Source organism: Antennarius striatus, chromosome 9 (assembly GCF_040054535.1).
Source record: "Antennarius striatus isolate MH-2024 chromosome 9, ASM4005453v1, whole genome shotgun sequence".
Classification (NCBI taxonomy): domain Eukaryota; kingdom Metazoa; phylum Chordata; class Actinopteri; order Lophiiformes; family Antennariidae; genus Antennarius; species Antennarius striatus.
Genome location: NC_090784.1, coordinates 5,193,400 through 5,208,917, shown reverse-complemented (window position 1 = coordinate 5,208,917; position 15,518 = coordinate 5,193,400). Strand labels below are relative to the sequence as shown.

General features: G+C 41.4%; 1 protein-coding gene and 27 non-coding genes across 28 annotated transcripts in view; 1 reads left to right on the top strand and 27 right to left on the bottom strand.

Annotated features, from left to right (window-relative positions):
* The window catches only part of me1 (malic enzyme 1, NADP(+)-dependent, cytosolic), a 107,785-nt gene that overhangs the window by 33,603 nt on the left and 58,664 nt on the right, over window positions 1-15,518 (top strand). The gene's annotated exons all lie outside the window — the stretch shown is intronic.
* Window positions 877-948, bottom strand: trnap-agg (transfer RNA proline (anticodon AGG)). Its single transcript has one exon. It is a non-coding gene; the product is annotated as a tRNA-Pro (tRNA).
* Window positions 1,273-1,344, bottom strand: trnap-cgg (transfer RNA proline (anticodon CGG)). Its single transcript has one exon. It is a non-coding gene; the product is annotated as a tRNA-Pro (tRNA).
* trnap-ugg (transfer RNA proline (anticodon UGG)) lies at window positions 1,697-1,768 on the bottom strand. The gene has a single exon. It is a non-coding gene; the product is annotated as a tRNA-Pro (tRNA).
* On the bottom strand, window positions 2,421-2,492 carry trnap-agg (transfer RNA proline (anticodon AGG)). Its single transcript has one exon. It is a non-coding gene; the product is annotated as a tRNA-Pro (tRNA).
* Window positions 2,817-2,888, bottom strand: trnap-cgg (transfer RNA proline (anticodon CGG)). The gene has a single exon. It is a non-coding gene; the product is annotated as a tRNA-Pro (tRNA).
* On the bottom strand, window positions 3,541-3,612 carry trnap-agg (transfer RNA proline (anticodon AGG)). Its single transcript has one exon. It is a non-coding gene; the product is annotated as a tRNA-Pro (tRNA).
* trnap-cgg (transfer RNA proline (anticodon CGG)) lies at window positions 3,937-4,008 on the bottom strand. The gene has a single exon. It is a non-coding gene; the product is annotated as a tRNA-Pro (tRNA).
* Window positions 4,361-4,432, bottom strand: trnap-ugg (transfer RNA proline (anticodon UGG)). Its single transcript has one exon. It is a non-coding gene; the product is annotated as a tRNA-Pro (tRNA).
* trnap-agg (transfer RNA proline (anticodon AGG)) lies at window positions 5,085-5,156 on the bottom strand. The gene has a single exon. It is a non-coding gene; the product is annotated as a tRNA-Pro (tRNA).
* Window positions 5,481-5,552, bottom strand: trnap-cgg (transfer RNA proline (anticodon CGG)). The gene has a single exon. It is a non-coding gene; the product is annotated as a tRNA-Pro (tRNA).
* On the bottom strand, window positions 6,205-6,276 carry trnap-agg (transfer RNA proline (anticodon AGG)). Its single transcript has one exon. It is a non-coding gene; the product is annotated as a tRNA-Pro (tRNA).
* On the bottom strand, window positions 6,601-6,672 carry trnap-cgg (transfer RNA proline (anticodon CGG)). Its single transcript has one exon. It is a non-coding gene; the product is annotated as a tRNA-Pro (tRNA).
* trnap-ugg (transfer RNA proline (anticodon UGG)) lies at window positions 7,025-7,096 on the bottom strand. The gene has a single exon. It is a non-coding gene; the product is annotated as a tRNA-Pro (tRNA).
* trnap-agg (transfer RNA proline (anticodon AGG)) lies at window positions 7,749-7,820 on the bottom strand. Its single transcript has one exon. It is a non-coding gene; the product is annotated as a tRNA-Pro (tRNA).
* On the bottom strand, window positions 8,145-8,216 carry trnap-cgg (transfer RNA proline (anticodon CGG)). The gene has a single exon. It is a non-coding gene; the product is annotated as a tRNA-Pro (tRNA).
* On the bottom strand, window positions 8,569-8,640 carry trnap-ugg (transfer RNA proline (anticodon UGG)). Its single transcript has one exon. It is a non-coding gene; the product is annotated as a tRNA-Pro (tRNA).
* Window positions 9,292-9,363, bottom strand: trnap-agg (transfer RNA proline (anticodon AGG)). The gene has a single exon. It is a non-coding gene; the product is annotated as a tRNA-Pro (tRNA).
* Window positions 9,688-9,759, bottom strand: trnap-cgg (transfer RNA proline (anticodon CGG)). The gene has a single exon. It is a non-coding gene; the product is annotated as a tRNA-Pro (tRNA).
* Window positions 10,112-10,183, bottom strand: trnap-ugg (transfer RNA proline (anticodon UGG)). Its single transcript has one exon. It is a non-coding gene; the product is annotated as a tRNA-Pro (tRNA).
* On the bottom strand, window positions 10,835-10,906 carry trnap-agg (transfer RNA proline (anticodon AGG)). Its single transcript has one exon. It is a non-coding gene; the product is annotated as a tRNA-Pro (tRNA).
* Window positions 11,231-11,302, bottom strand: trnap-cgg (transfer RNA proline (anticodon CGG)). Its single transcript has one exon. It is a non-coding gene; the product is annotated as a tRNA-Pro (tRNA).
* On the bottom strand, window positions 11,655-11,726 carry trnap-ugg (transfer RNA proline (anticodon UGG)). Its single transcript has one exon. It is a non-coding gene; the product is annotated as a tRNA-Pro (tRNA).
* trnap-agg (transfer RNA proline (anticodon AGG)) lies at window positions 12,378-12,449 on the bottom strand. Its single transcript has one exon. It is a non-coding gene; the product is annotated as a tRNA-Pro (tRNA).
* Window positions 12,774-12,845, bottom strand: trnap-cgg (transfer RNA proline (anticodon CGG)). Its single transcript has one exon. It is a non-coding gene; the product is annotated as a tRNA-Pro (tRNA).
* trnap-ugg (transfer RNA proline (anticodon UGG)) lies at window positions 13,198-13,269 on the bottom strand. The gene has a single exon. It is a non-coding gene; the product is annotated as a tRNA-Pro (tRNA).
* trnap-agg (transfer RNA proline (anticodon AGG)) lies at window positions 13,922-13,993 on the bottom strand. Its single transcript has one exon. It is a non-coding gene; the product is annotated as a tRNA-Pro (tRNA).
* trnap-agg (transfer RNA proline (anticodon AGG)) lies at window positions 15,040-15,111 on the bottom strand. The gene has a single exon. It is a non-coding gene; the product is annotated as a tRNA-Pro (tRNA).

The following is a 15,518-nucleotide window of genomic DNA, read 5'->3' as shown; positions in this document are numbered from 1 at the left end:
GAATGCAGGCGATGGAAGTGTGTATTTCCTTTCTTTACCAAAGGAGTTTATAAAATTAGACTGAGAAACACAAAGCTTTCACGCAGTTACAGCGCAGTGCTTTTTGACTCTTGATGCACACGGAGTAACTATGGAAAAATGTAACAGAGAGAGGGCTCGTCCGGGAATCTAACACGGGACCTCTCGCACCCGAAGCGAGAATCATACCTCTAGACCAACGAGCCACAAAAGGCACCCCATGAAAGAGTTGCAGTGAATTACTTAGTCATATCAATTCCATAAACTCGTGGATTGTTTAGTGTGTTGCTTAAGTGACACTATCAGAGGGGCTGAAGTTCCACAGTGGAAGCCATGTTTTGATGCACAAGGACGTAATTCCAGTAATACAAATTTACTCAAAATGTTTGGAACAAAGCACAATACAGACAGAAGTGCCCATAACTGATCTCAAATGGCTTCATTTCATCAAGTCTAGTACACGTCTGAGATTTGAACATGGGACCTCTCGAGCCATAAGCGCAAATCATACTCCTAGATCAACAAGCACAACTTGCCAATCTCAAAGGTTTTGTTTCTTACTGAAAAAATGGTAGGTTTCCCTTCCACGTCCATGTCAAAGATTAAAGTCAAGTCAATGGCTCTTACCTGCATTGCTAAGTCATGCCTGTATTTTCAAAGAGAAGGCAAACACAACTCTTTGCACTGGTTGCTTGAAACAATGCTGTTTCAGTCACTGGAAGTACTTTATTTTTTACTAGAAAGCTTTTTTTTCTGAAACCAGACTGAAGAAACACTGCTTTTTCATGCAGTTTCAGAGCAATGCTGTTTCACTCTTGGTGCACATTGAGTTACTGTGCAACAAATATAACAGACAGAGGGCTCGTCCGGGATTTGAACCCGGGACCTCTCGCACCCTAAGCGAGAATCATACTCCTAGACCAACGAGCCACAACTTGCCAGTCGCAAAGCTCTTGTGTCGGAGTGTATTAATGATACATTTACCTTCCATGTCCATGTCAAAGATGAAATTCAAATGATTGTCTCTTTGCTGAATTGCTAAGAAATGATTGTATCTTCCAGCAGGAGGCAAATAGAACTATGTACATTGCTTTGCTAGAAAGAATGCAGGCGATGGAAGTGTGTATTTCCTTTCTTTACCAAAGGAGTTTATAAAATTAGACTGAGAAACACAAAGCTTTCACGCAGTTACAGCGCAGTGCTTTTTGACTCTTGATGCACATGGAGTAACTATGGAAAAATGTAACAGAGAGAGGGCTCGTCCGGGAATCGAACACGGGACCTCTCGCACCCGAAGCGAGAATCATACCTCTAGACCAACGAGCCACAAAAACCATGGTGAGAGACACTTGTTCCTGAATTTTTAAAAGGTTTTTTTACTTGAAACTCACAAAAACGTCCCATTTCTTGTTAGGGATACAAACGCTTGCAATGCGCAGTTAGATGAGTAAATTGTATTACGTGGAGTTGTTTAGGTGGTGCCATCAGACCTCACCACAGGTTGATGGCATTTTTTTCACACTTGCAAAACAATTTCAAAGCACAGGGTTCATTAGGTAATTGAAAGAAAGACCTCTTGCACCTGATGCCAGAATTACACAACCCTAGAAAAACAGACACAATGCCATTTGTGATAATCTCACAGTTCAAATGGAATATAAAATACATGCAGTGTGAAGGGCTGGTCTGGGAATTGAACCCAGGACCTCTCGCACCCAAAGCGAGAATCATACCTCTAGACCAACGAGCCACAAAAGGCACCCCATGAAAGAGTTGCAGTGAATTACTTAGTCATATCAATTCCATAAACTTGTGGATTGTTTAGTGTGTTGCTTAAGTGACACTATCAGAGGGGCTGAAGTTCCACAGTGGAAGCCATGTTTTGATGCACAAGGACGTAATTCCAGTAATATAAATTTACTCAAAATGTTTGGTACCAAGCACAATACAGACAGAAGTGCCCATAACTGATCTCAAATGGCTTCATTTCATCAAGTCTAGTACACGTCTGAGATTTGAACATGGGACCTCTCGAGCCATAAGCGCAAATCATACTCCTAGATCAACAAGCACAACTTGCCAATCTCAAAGGTTTTGTTTCTTACTGAAAAAATGGTAGGTTTACCTTCCACGTCCATGTCAAAGATTAAAGTCAAGTCAATGGCTCTTACCTGCATTGCTAAGTCATGCCTGTATTTTCAAAGAGAAGGCAAACACAACTCTTTGCACTGGTTGCTTGAAACAATGCTGTTTCAGTCACTGGAAGTACTTTATTTTTTACTAGAAAGCTTTTTTTTCTGAAACTAGACTGAAGAAACACTGCTTTTTCATGCAGTTTCAGAGCAATGCTGTTTCACTCTTGGTGCACATTGAGTTACTGTGCAACAAATATAACAGACAGAGGGCTCGTCCGGGATTTGAACCCGGGACCTCTCGCACCCTAAGCGAGAATCATACTCCTAGACCAACGAGCCACAACTTGCCAGTCGCAAAGCTCTTGTGTCGGAGTGTATTAATGATACATTTACCTTCCATGTCCATGTCAAAGATGAAATTCAAATGATTGTCTCTTTGCTGAATTGCTAAGAAATGATTGTATCTTCCAGCAGGAGGCAAATAGAACTATGTACATTGCTTTGCTAGAAAGAATGCAGGCGATGGAAGTGTGTATTTCCTTTCTTTACCAAAGGAGTTTATAAAATTAGACTGAGAAACACAAAGCTTTCACGCAGTTACAGCGCAGTGCTTTTTGACTCTTGATGCACATGGAGTAACTATGGAAAAATGTAACAGAGAGAGGGCTCGTCCGGGAATCGAACACGGGACCTCTCGCACCCGAAGCGAGAATCATACCTCTAGACCAACGAGCCACAAAAGGCACCCCATGAAAGAGTTGCAGTGAATTACTTAGTCATATCAATTCCATAAACTCGTGGATTGTTTAGTGTGTTGCTTAAGTGACACTATCAGAGGGGCTGAAGTTCCACAGTCGAAGCCATGTTTTGATGCACAAGGACGTAATTCCAGTAATATAAATTTACTCAAAATGTTTGGAACAAAGCACAATACAGACAGAAGTGCCCATAACTGATCTCAAATGGCTTCATTTCATCAAGTCTAGTACACGTTTGTGATTTGAACATGGGACCTCTCGAGCCATAAGCGCAAATCATACTCCTAGATCAACAAGCACAACTTGCCAATCTCAAAGGTTTTGTTTCTTACTGAAAAAATGGTAGGTTTACCTTCCACGTCCATGTCAAAGATTAAAGTCAAGTCAATGGCTCTTACCTGCATTGCTAAGTCATGCCTGTATTTTCAAAGAGAAGGCAAACACAACTCTTTGCACTGGTTGCTTGAAACAATGCTGTTTCAGTCACTGGAAGTACTTTATTTTTTACTAGAAAGCTTTTTTTTCTGAAACCAGACTGAAGAAACACTGCTTTTTCATGCAGTTTCAGAGCAATGCTGTTTCACTCTTGGTGCACATTGAGTTACTGAGCAACAAATATAACAGACAGAGGGCTCGTCCGGGATTTGAACCCGGGACCTCTCGCACCCTAAGCGAGAATCATACTCCTAGACCAACGAGCCACAACTTGCCAGTCGCAAAGCTCTTGTGTCGGAGTGTATTAATGATACATTTACCTTCCATGTCCATGTCAAAGATGAAATTCAAATGATTGTCTCTTTGCTGAATTGCTAAGAAATGATTGTATCTTCCAACAGGAGGCGAATAGAACTATGTACATTGCTTTGCTAGAAAGAATGCAGGCGATGGAAGTGTGTATTTCCTTTCTTTACCAAAGGAGTTTATAAAATTAGACTGAGAAACACAAAGCTTTCACGCAGTTACAGCGCAGTGCTTTTTGACTCTTGATGCACATGGAGTAACTATGGAAAAATGTAACAGAGAGAGGGCTCGTCCGGGAATCGAACACGGGACCTCTCGCACCCGAAGCGAGAATCATACCTCTAGACCAACGAGCCACAAAAACCATGGGGAGAGACACTTGTTCCTGATTTTTTAAAAGGTTTTTTCACTTGAAACTCACAAAAACGTCCCATTTCTTGTTAGGGATACAAACGCTTGCAATGCGCAGTTAGATGAGTAGGTTGTATTACGTGGAGTTGTTTAGGTGGTGCCATCAGACCTCACCACAGGTTGATGGCATTTTTTTCACACTTGCAAAACAATTTCAAAGCACAGGGTTCATTAGGTAATTGAAAGAAAGACCTCTTGCACCTGATGCCAGAATTACACAACCCTAGAAAAACAGACACAATGCCATTTGTGATAATCTCACAGTTCAAATGGAATATAAAATACATGCAGTGTGAAGGGCTGGTCTGGGAATTGAACCCAGGACCTCTCGCACCCAAAGCGAGAATCATACCTCTAGACCAACGAGCCACAAAAGGCACCCCATGAAAGAGTTGCAGTGAATTACTTAGTCATATCAATTCCATAAACTTGTGGATTGTTTAGTGTGTTGCTTAAGTGACACTATCAGAGGGGCTGAAGTTCCACAGTGGAAGCCATGTTTTGATGCACAAGGACGTAATTCCAGTAATATAAATTTACTCAAAATGTTTGGAACCAAGCACAATACAGACAGAAGTGCCCATAACTGATCTCAAATGGCTTCATTTCATCAAGTCTAGTACACGTCTGAGATTTGAACATGGGACCTCTCGAGCCATAAGCGCAAATCATACTCCTAGATCAACAAGCACAACTTGCCAATCTCAAAGGTTTTGTTTCTTACTGAAAAAATGGTAGGTTTCCCTTCCACGTCCATGTCAAAGATTAAAGTCAAGTCAATGGCTCTTACCTGCATTGCTAAGTCATGCCTGTATTTTCAAAGAGAAGGCAAACACAACTCTTTGCACTGGTTGCTTGAAACAATGCTGTTTCAGTCACTGGAAGTACTTTATTTTTTACTAGAAAGCTTTTTTTTCTGAAACCAGACTGAAGAAACACTGCTTTTTCATGCAGTTTCAGAGCAATGCTGTTTCACTCTTGGTGCACATTGAGTTACTGTGCAACAAATATAACAGACAGAGGGCTCGTCCGGGATTTGAACCCGGGACCTCTCGCACCCTAAGCGAGAATCATACTCCTAGACCAACGAGCCACAACTTGCCAGTCGCAAAGCTCTTGTGTCGGAGTGTATTAATGATACATTTACCTTCCATGTCCATGTCAAAGATGAAATTCAAATGATTGTCTCTTTTCTGAATTGCTAAGAAATGATTGTATCTTCCAACAGGAGGCGAATAGAACTATGTACATTGCTTTGCTAGAAAGAATGCAGGCGATGGAAGTGTGTATTTCCTTTCTTTACCAAAGGAGTTTATAAAATTAGACTGAGAAAAACAAAGCTTTCACGCAGTTACAGCGCAGTGCTTTTTGACTCTTGATGCACATGGAGTAACTATGGAAAAATGTAACAGAGAGAGGGCTCGTCCGGGAATCGAACACGGGACCTCTCGCACCCGAAGCGAGAATCATACCTCTAGACCAACGAGCCACAAAAGGCACCCCATGAAAGAGTTGCAGTGAATTACTTAGTCATATCAATTCCATAAACTCGTGGATTGTTTAGTGTGTTGCTTAAGTGACACTATCAGAGGGGCTGAAGTTCCACAGTGGAAGCCATGTTTTGATGCACAAGGACGTAATTCCAGTAATATAAATTTACTCAAAATGTTTGGAACCAAGCACAATACAGACAGAAGTGCCCATAACTGATCTCAAATGGCTTCATTTCATCAAGTCTAGTACACGTCTGAGATTTGAACATGGGACCTCTCGAGCCATAAGCGCAAATCATACTCCTAGATCAACAAGCACAACTTGCCAATCTCAAAGGTTTTGTTTCTTACTGAAAAAATGGTAGGTTTACCTTCCACGTCCATGTCAAAGATTAAAGTCAAGTCAATGGCTCTTACCTGCATTGCTAAGTCATGCCTGTATTTTCAAAGAGAAGGCAAACACAACTCTTTGCACTGGTTGCTTGAAACAATGCTGTTTCAGTCACTGGAAGTACTTTATTTTTTACTAGAAAGCTTTTTTTTCTGAAACCAGACTGAAGAAACACTGCTTTTTCATGCAGTTTCAGAGCAATGCTGTTTCACTCTTGGTGCACATTGAGTTACTGTGCAACAAATATAACAGACAGAGGGCTCGTCCGGGATTTGAACCCGGGACCTCTCGCACCCTAAGCGAGAATCATACTCCTAGACCAACGAGCCACAACTTGCCAGTCGCAAAGCTCTTGTGTCGGAGTGTATTAATGATACATTTACCTTCCATGTCCATGTCAAAGATGAAATTCAAATGATTGTCTCTTTGCTGAATTGCTAAGAAATGATTGTATCTTCCAACAGGAGGCGAATAGAACTATGTACATTGCTTTGCTAGAAAGAATGCAGGCGATGGAAGTGTGTATTTCCTTTCTTTACCAAAGGAGTTTATAAAATTAGACTGAGAAACACAAAGCTTTCACGCAGTTACAGCGCAGTGCTTTTTGACTCTTGATGCACATGGAGTAACTATGGAAAAATGTAACAGAGAGAGGGCTCGTCCGGGAATCGAACACGGGACCTCTCGCACCCGAAGCGAGAATCATACCTCTAGACCAACGAGCCACAAAAACCATGGTGAGAGACACTTGTTCCTGAATTTTTAAAAGGTTTTTTTACTTGAAACTCACAAAAACGTCCCATTTCTTGTTAGGGATACAAACGCTTGCAATGCGCAGTTAGATGAGTAGGTTGTATTACGTGGAGTTGTTTAGGTGGTGTCATCAGACCTCACCACAGGTTGATGGCATTTTTTTCACACTTGCAAAACAATTTCAAAGCACAGGGTTCATTAGGTAATTGAAAGAAAGACCTCTTGCACCTGATGCCAGAATTACACAACCCTAGAAAAACAGACACAATGCCATTTGTGATAATCTCACAGTTCAAATGGAATATAAAATACATGCAGTGTGAAGGGCTCGTCTGGGAATTGAACCCAGGACCTCTCGCACCCAAAGCGAGAATCATACCTCTAGACCAACGAGCCACAAAAGGCACCCCATGAAAGAGTTGCAGTGAATTACTTAGTCATATCAATTCCATAAACTCGTGGATTGTTTAGTGTGTTGCTTAAGTGACACTATCAGAGGGGCTGAAGTTCCACAGTGGAAGCCATGTTTGGATGCACAAGGACGTAATTCCAGTAATATAAATTTACTCAAAATGTTTGGAACCAAGCACAATACAGACAGAAGTGCCCATAACTGATCTCAAATGGCTTCATTTCATCAAGTCTAGTACACGTCTGAGATTTGAACATGGGACCTCTCGAGCCATAAGCGCAAATCATACTCCTAGATCAACAAGCACAACTTGCCAATCTCAAAGGTTTTGTTTCTTACTGAAAAAATGGTAGGTTTACCTTCCACGTCCATGTCAAAGATTAAAGTCAAGTCAATGGCTCTTACCTGCATTGCTAAGTCATGCCTGTATTTTCAAAGAGAAGGCAAACACAACTCTTTGCACTGGTTGCTTGAAACAATGCTGTTTCAGTCACTGGAAGTACTTTATTTTTTACTAGAAAGCTTTTTTTTCTGAAACCAGACTGAAGAAACACTGCTTTTTCATGCAGTTTCAGAGCAATGCTGTTTCACTCTTGGTGCACATTGAGTTACTGTGCAACAAATATAACAGACAGAGGGCTCGTCCGGGATTTGAACCCGGGACCTCTCGCACCCTAAGCGAGAATCATACTCCTAGACCAACGAGCCACAACTTGCCAGTCGCAAAGCTCTTGTGTCGGAGTGTATTAATGATACATTTACCTTCCATGTCCATGTCAAAGATGAAATTCAAATGATTGTCTCTTTGCTGAATTGCTAAGAAATGATTGTATCTTCCAACAGGAGGCGAATAGAACTATGTACATTGCTTTGCTAGAAAGAATGCAGGCGATGGAAGTGTGTATTTCCTTTCTTTACCAAAGGAGTTTATAAAATTAGACTGAGAAACACAAAGCTTTCACGCAGTTACAGCGCAGTGCTTTTTGACTCTTGATGCACATGGAGTAACTATGGAAAAATGTAACAGAGAGAGGGCTCGTCCGGGAATCGAACACGGGACCTCTCGCACCCGAAGCGAGAATCATACCTCTAGACCAACGAGCCACAAAAACCATGGTGAGAGACACTTGTTCCTGAATTTTTAAAAGGTTTTTTTACTTGAAACTCACAAAAACGTCCCATTTCTTGTTAGGGATACAAACGCTTGCAATGCGCAGTTAGATGAGTAGGTTGTATTACGTGGAGTTGTTTAGGTGGTGTCATCAGACCTCACCACAGGTTGATGGCATTTTTTTCACACTTGCAAAACAATTTCAAAGCACAGGGTTCATTAGGTAATTGAAAGAAAGACCTCTTGCACCTGATGCCAGAATTACACAACCCTAGAAAAACAGACACAATGCCATTTGTGATAATCTCACAGTTCAAATGGAATATAAAATACATGCAGTGTGAAGGGCTCGTCTGGGAATTGAACCCAGGACCTCTCGCACCCAAAGCGAGAATCATACCTCTAGACCAACGAGCCACAAAAGGCACCCCATGAAAGAGTTGCAGTGAATTACTTAGTCATATCAATTCCATAAACTTGTGGATTGTTTAGTGTGTTGCTTAAGTGACACTATCAGAGGGGCTGAAGTTCCACAGTGGAAGCCATGTTTTGATGCACAAGGACGTAATTCCAGTAATATAAATTTACTCAAAATGTTTGGAACCAAGCACAATACAGACAGAAGTGCCCTAACTGATCTCAAATGGCTTCATTTCATCAAGTCTAGTGCACGTCGGAGATTTGAACATGGGACCTCTCGAGCCATAAGCGCAAATCATACTCCTAGATCAACAAGCACAACTTGCCAATCTCAAAGGTTTTGTTTCTTACTGAAAAAATGGTAGGTTTACCTTCCACGTCCATGTCAAAGATTAAAGTCAAGTCAATGGCTCTTACCTGCATTGCTAAGTCATGCCTGTATTTTCAAAGAGAAGGCAAACACAACTCTTTGCACTGGTTGCTTGCAACAATGCTGTTTCAGTCACTGGAAGTACTTTATTTTTTACTAGAAAGCTTTTTTTTCTGAAACCAGACTGAAGAAACACTGCTTTTTCATGCAGTTTCAGAGCAATGCTGTTTCACTCTTGGTGCACATTGAGTTACATTGCAACAAATATAACAGACAGAGGGCTCGTCCGGGATTTGAACCCGGGACCTCTCGCACCCTAAGCGAGAATCATACTCCTAGACCAACGAGCCACAACTTGCCAGTCGCAAAGCTCTTGTGTCGGAGTGTATTAATGATACATTTACCTTCCATGTCCATGTCAAAGATGAAATTCAAATGATTGTCTCTTTGCTGAATTGCTAAGAAATGATTGTATCTTCCAACAGGAGGCGAATAGAACTATGTACATTGCTTTGCTAGAAAGAATGCAGGCGATGGAAGTGTGTATTTCCTTTCTTTACCAAAGGAGTTTATAAAATTAGACTGAGAAACACAAAGCTTTCACGCAGTTACAGCGCAGTGCTTTTTGACTCTTGATGCACATGGAGTAACTATGGAAAAATGTAACAGAGAGAGGGCTCGTCCGGGAATCGAACACGGGACCTCTCGCACCCGAAGCGAGAATCATACCTCTAGACCAACGAGCCACAAAAACCATGGTGAGAGACACTTGTTCCTGAATTTTTAAAAGGTTTTTTTACTTGAAACTCACAAAAACGTCCCATTTCTTGTTAGGGGTACAAACGCTTGCAATGCGCAGTTAGATGAGTAGGTTGTATTACGTGGAGTTGTTTAGGTGGTGTCATCAGACCTCACCACAGGTTGATGGCATTTTTTTCACACTTGCAAAACAATTTCAAAGCACAGGGTTCATTAGGTAATTGAAAGAAAGACCTCTTGCACCTGATGCCAGAATTACACAACCCTAGAAAAACAGACACAATGCCATTTGTGATAATCTCACAGTTCAAATGGAATATAAAATACATGCAGTGTGAAGGGCTCGTCTGGGAATTGAACCCAGGACCTCTCGCACCCAAAGCGAGAATCATACCTCTAGACCAACGAGCCACAAAAGGCACCCCATGAAAGAGTTGCAGTGAATTACTTAGTCATATCAATTCCATAAACTTGTGGATTGTTTAGTGTGTTGCTTAAGTGACACTATCAGAGGGGCTGAAGTTCCACAGTGGAAGCCATGTTTGGATGCACAAGGACGTAATTCCAGTAATATAAATTTACTCAAAATGTTTGGAACCAAGCACAATACAGACAGAAGTGCCCTAACTGATCTCAAATGGCTTCATTTCATCAAGTCTAGTGCACGTCTGAGATTTGAACATGGGACCTCTCGAGCCATAAGCGCAAATCATACTCCTAGATCAACAAGCACAACTTGCCAATCTCAAAGGTTTTGTTTCTTACTGAAAAAATGGTAGGTTTACCTTCCACGTCCATGTCAAAGATTAAAGTCAAGTCAATGGCTCTTACCTGCATTGCTAAGTCATGCCTGTATTTTCAAAGAGAAGGCAAACACAACTCTTTGCACTGGTTGCTTGAAACAATGCTGTTTCAGTCACTGGAAGTACTTTATTTTTTACTAGAAAGCTTATTTTTCTGAAACCAGACTGAAGAAACACTGCTTTTTCATGCAGTTTCAGAGCAATGCTGTTTCACTCTTGGTGCACATTGAGTTACTGTGCAACAAATATAACAGACAGAGGGCTCGTCCGGGATTTGAACCCGGGACCTCTCGCACCCTAAGCGAGAATCATACTCCTAGACCAACGAGCCACAACTTGCCAGTCGCAAAGCTCTTGTGTCGGAGTGTATTAATGATACATTTACCTTCCATGTCCATGTCAAAGATGAAATTCAAATGATTGTCTCTTTGCTGAATTGCTAAGAAATGATTGTATCTTCCAACAGGAGGCGAATAGAACTATGTACATTGCTTTGCTAGAAAGAATGCAGGCGATGGAAGTGTGTATTTCCTTTCTTTACCAAAGGAGTTTATAAAATTAGACTGAGAAACACAAAGCTTTCACGCAGTTACAGCGCAGTGCTTTTTGACTCTTGATGCACATGGAGTAACTATGGAAAAATGTAACAGAGAGAGGGCTCGTCCGGGAATCGAACACGGGACCTCTCGCACCCGAAGCGAGAATCATACCTCTAGACCAACGAGCCACAAAAACCATGGTGAGAGACACTTGTTCCTGAATTTTTAAAAGGTTTTTTTACTTGAAACTCACAAAAACGTCCCATTTCTTGTTAGGGATACAAACGCTTGCAATGCGCAGTTAGATGAGTAGGTTGTATTACGTGGAGTTGTTTAGGTGGTGTCATCAGACCTCACCACAGGTTGATGGCATTTTTTTCACACTTGCAAAACAATTTCAAAGCACAGGGTTCATTAGGTAATTGAAAGAAAGACCTCTTGCACCTGATGCCAGAATTACACAACCCTAGAAAAACAGACACAATGCCATTTGTGATAATCTCACAGTTCAAATGGAATATAAAATACATGCAGTGTGAAGGGCTCGTCTGGGAATTGAACCCAGGACCTCTCGCACCCAAAGCGAGAATCATACCTCTAGACCAACGAGCCACAAAAGGCACCCCATGAAAGAGTTGCAGTGAATTACTTAGTCATATCAATTCCATAAACTTGTGGATTGTTTAGTGTGTTGCTTAAGTGACACTATCAGAGGGGCTGAAGTTCCACAGTGGAAGCCATGTTTGGATGCACAAGGACGTAATTCCAGTAATATAAATTTACTCAAAATGTTTGGAACCAAGCACAATACAGACAGAAGTGCCCTAACTGATCTCAAATGGCTTCATTTCATCAAGTCTAGTGCACGTCTGAGATTTGAACATGGGACCTCTCGAGCCATAAGCGCAAATCATACTCCTAGATCAACAAGCACAACTTGCCAATCTCAAAGGTTTTGTTTCTTACTGAAAAAATGGTAGGTTTACCTTCCACGTCCATGTCAAAGATTAAAGTCAAGTCAATGGCTCTTACCTGCATTGCTAAGTCATGCCTGTATTTTCAAAGAGAAGGCAAACACAACTCTTTGCACTGGTTGCTTGAAACAATGCTGTTTCAGTCACTGGAAGTACTTTATTTTTTACTAGAAAGCTTATTTTTCTGAAACCAGACTGAAGAAACACTGCTTTTTCATGCAGTTTCAGAGCAATGCTGTTTCACTCTTGGTGCACATTGAGTTACTGTGCAACAAATATAACAGACAGAGGGCTCGTCCGGGATTTGAACCCGGGACCTCTCGCACCCTAAGCGAGAATCATACTCCTAGACCAACGAGCCACAACTTGCCAGTCGCAAAGCTCTTGTGTCGGAGTGTATTAATGATACATTTACCTTCCATGTCCATGTCAAAGATGAAATTCAAATGATTGTCTCTTTGCTGAATTGCTAAGAAATGATTGTATCTTCCAACAGGAGGCGAATAGAACTATGTACATTGCTTTGCTAGAAAGAATGCAGGCGATGGAAGTGTGTATTTCCTTTCTTTACCAAAGGAGTTTATAAAATTAGACTGAGAAACACAAAGCTTTCACGCAGTTACAGCGCAGTGCTTTTTGACTCTTGATGCACATGGAGTAACTATGGAAAAATGTAACAGAGAGAGGGCTCGTCCGGGAATCGAACACGGGACCTCTCGCACCCGAAGCGAGAATCATACCTCTAGACCAACGAGCCACAAAAACCATGGTGAGAGACACTTGTTCCTGAATTTTTAAAAGGTTTTTTTACTTGAAACTCACAAAAACGTCCCATTTCTTGTTAGGGATACAAACACTTGCAATGCGCAGTTAGATGAGTAGGTTGTATTACGTGGAGTTGTTTAGGTGGTGTCATCAGACCTCACCACAGGTTGATGGCATTTTTTTCACACTTGCAAAACAATTTCAAAGCACAGGGTTCATTAGGTAATTGAAAGAAAGACCTCTTGCACCTGATGCCAGAATTACACAACCCTAGAAAAACAGACACAATGCCATTTGTGATAATCTCACAGTTCAAATGGAATATAAAATACATGCAGTGTGAAGGGCTCGTCTGGGAATTGAACCCAGGACCTCTCGCACCCAAAGCGAGAATCATACCTCTAGACCAACGAGCCACAAAAGGCACCCAATGAAAGAGTTGCAGTGAATTACTTAGTCATATCAATTCCATAAACTTGTGGATTGTTTAGTGTGTTGCTTAAGTGACACTATCAGAGGGGCTGAAGTTCCACAGTGGAAGCCATGTTTGGATGCACAAGGACGTAATTCCAGTAATATAAATTTACTCAAAATGATTGGAACCAAGCACAATACAGACAGAAGTGCCCATAACTGATCTCAAATGGCTTCATTTCATCAAGTCTAGTACACGTCTGAGATTTGAACATGGGACCTCTCGAGCCATAAGCGCAAATCATACTCCTAGATCAACAAGCACAACTTGCCAATCTCAAAGGTTTTGTTTCTTACTGAAAAAATGGTAGGTTTACCTTCCACGTCCATGTCAAAGATTAAAGTCAAGTCAATGGCTCTTACGTGCATTTCTAAGTCATGCCTGTATTTTCAAAGAGAAGGCAAACACAACTCTTTGCACTGGTTGCTTGAAACAATGCTGTTTCAGTCACTGGAAGTACTTTATTGTTTACTAGAAAGTTTTTTTTTCTGAAACCGGACTGAAGAAACACTGCTTTTTCATGCAGTTTCAGAGCAATGCTGTTTCACTCTGGGTGCACATTGAGTTACTGTGCAACAAATATAACAGACAGAGGGCTCGTCCGGGATTTGAACCCGGGACCTCTCGCACCCTAAGCGAGAATCATACTCCTAGACCAACGAGCCACAACTTGCCAGTCGCAAAGCTCTTGTGTCGGAGTGTATTAATGATACATTTACCTTCCATGTCCATGTCAAAGATGAAATTCAAATGATTGTCTCTTTGCTGAATTGCTAAGAAATGATTGTATCTTCCAACAGGAGGCGAATAGAACTATGTACATTGCTTTGCTAGAAAGAATGCAGGCGATGGAAGTGTGTATTTCCTTTCTTTACCAAAGGAGTTTATAAAATTAGACTGAGAAACACAGAGCTTTCACGCAGTTACAGCGCAGTGCTTTTTGACTCTTGATGCACATGGAGTAACTATGGAAAAATGTTTCAGAGAGAGGGCTCGTCCGGGAATCGAACATGGGACCTCTCGTACCCGAAGCGAGAATCATACCTCTAGACCAACGAGCCACAAAAGGCACCCCATGAAAGAGTTGCATTGAATTACTTAGTCATATCAATTCCATAAACTTGTGGATTGTTTAGTGTGTTCCTTAAGTGACACTATCAGAGGGGCTGAAGTTCCACAGTGGAAGCCATGTTTTGATGCACAAGGACGTAATTCCAGTAATATAAATTTACTCAAAATGTTTGGAACAAAGCACAACACAGACAGAAGTGCCCATAACTGATCTCAAATGGCTTCATTTCATCAAGTCTAGTGCACGTCGGAGATTTGAACATGGGACCTCTCGAGCCATAAGCGCAAATCATACTCCTAGATCAACAAGCACAACTTGCTAATCTCAAAGGTTTTTTTTCTTACTGAAAAAATGGTAGGTTTACCTTCCATGTCCATGTCAAAGATTAAAGCCAAGTCAATGGCTCTTAGCTGCATTTCTAAGTCATGCCTGTATTTTCAAAGAGAAGGCAAACAACTCTTTGCACTGGTTGCTTGAAACAATGCTGTTTCAGTCACTGGAAGTACTTTATTGTTTACTAGAAAGTTCTTTTTTCTGAAACCAGACTGAAGAAACACTGCTTTTTCATGCAGTTTCAGAGCAATGCTGTTTCACTCTGGGTGCACATTGAGTTACTGTGCAACAAATATAACAGACAGAGGGCTCGTCCGGGATTTGAACCCGGGACCTCTCGCACCCTAAGCGAGAATCATACTCCTAGACCAACGAGCCACAACTTGCCAGTCGCAAAGCTCTTGTGTCGGAGTGTATTAATGATACATTTACCTTCCATGTCCATGTCAAAGATGAAATTCAAATGATTGTCTCTTTTCTGAATTGCTAAGAAATGATTGTATCTTCCAACAGGAGGCGAATAGAACTATGTACATTGCTTTGCTAGAAAGAATGCAGGCGATGGAAGTGTGTATTTCCTCTCTTTACCAAAGGAGTTTATAAAATTAGACTGAGAAACACAAAGCTTTCACGCAGTTACAGCGCAGTGCTTTTTGACTCTTGATGCACATGGAGTAACTATGGAAAAATGTTTCAGAGAGAGGGCTCGTCCGGGAATAGAACACGGGACCTCTCGCACCCGAAGCGAGAATCATACCTCTAGACCAACGAGCCACAAAAACCAT